Source organism: Aplysia californica, unplaced genomic scaffold, assembly GCF_000002075.1.
Source record: "Aplysia californica isolate F4 #8 unplaced genomic scaffold, AplCal3.0 scaffold00665, whole genome shotgun sequence".
Classification (NCBI taxonomy): Eukaryota; Metazoa; Mollusca; class Gastropoda; order Aplysiida; family Aplysiidae; genus Aplysia; species Aplysia californica.
The window spans coordinates 47,472-48,787 of record NW_004797935.1 but is presented as its reverse complement, the minus strand read 5'-3'; the positions used below and the strand labels follow the sequence as shown (position 1 = coordinate 48,787).

Genomic DNA, 1,316 nt, shown 5'->3' with positions numbered 1-1,316 from the left:
CTGACGCAGTTGAACATTAATTTGTGAAAGGGGAGGTCAGGGAAAAGTTCTGTGGCCAGCGAAGCACCACAGCCTAGAACTCTATAGAAAAGCATAGACGTGTTTAAGTCGCTGGAAGTAGTGGTAGTCTTGCTAAAAGGCTTCCGTCTGAGTTCACTCTTGACTATAGTGTGTGTACTGGTAAAAGTACATTACTATTTGTACGTATAGTTTGATTTCTTTTTTAAATTTTACACGTAGTTTGATTTGGTTTTCCTTTTTTTGTCATTGCGGAGATATATACCTTTCCAGATACTAAAACCCCGACACTGCAGCAATTTTATTTTGTTAAAACTTTTTTGAAGTAGCACTGAAAGAAACCCAAGTGGGCCGCTCACTAATATGATAATTACAAAGAGACCAACGTAGTTTCTGGCGCACTTGAATCGACATAAAGGTCATGAACATCATGATCTTAGTGAAAAATTAGAAGGCAAACAAGGAAGGGCTAGGCTCAGAGCAACTAACTTGTAAGACTTGAACATCTAGGTGACGGTGAAAAACCAGGACAACCCAGGTTTTTTAAACAGCTTGCGAGCAAAGAATGAATGGCAAACCGTGATCGCTGATGTCTGTTTTAGACCAGGCACTTTTAGGGGGGAGAGGGGGGGGGGAGGGATACACCAGATAAATAATGGTAGCACTCAAAATTTCACCAAGAATTTAATTTTAAACAATGTTTTTAATTACTTTAAAAAAATGAAAGCTGATAATACTAAGCTTTAAATTGAGACTAAATTCTTTGGTATATAAATTCAATAAAACGGGTAAAAGTGCAACAACAAAAAATGATAGTTGAAAGTTCACGTATTAAACATATATATTAAAATTACGCCCAAGATTTTGAATACAAATACATAGAAGAATTTTTAAAAAACAGCAATAAGATAAGTAAATGAGGTATGAATATATATCTTGTCTGTTTTAGATTTTCAATATACTAATACAAACAATTAAATTATCTTGTAGAGAAAAAAACGACCATTCAGCCTCTTGTGAAACTACATTTGCTGCTGCGAAGAACGGTTTAATGCTTAATGAACGGTCTTATGTTTACTACTTATCAAATTGTCAAAGCAATCATGTTCTACTACCAATGATCAGTTGTGGGTACCGTCCGCGCGTTCACAGTCCTTCTTCTTTACGTTCCCTCTATTGTTTCTGTTTGTCTGTCTTACTTTTCCCCAGCACTAAATGAGCATTATTGCATCGATGTGTTTCTCTTTACTTTAAAAAAGACACACAAAATGACAACAACAACCCCCCCCCAACCCCCC

At 36.2% G+C, this 1,316-nt stretch overlaps 1 protein-coding gene across 1 annotated transcript in view; it reads left to right on the top strand.

Moving 5' to 3' along the window:
* The window catches only part of LOC101854669 (sialidase), a gene marked incomplete at its 5' end in the record, with an annotated part of 26,682 nt that overhangs the window by 4,535 nt on the left and 20,831 nt on the right, over positions 1–1,316 (top strand).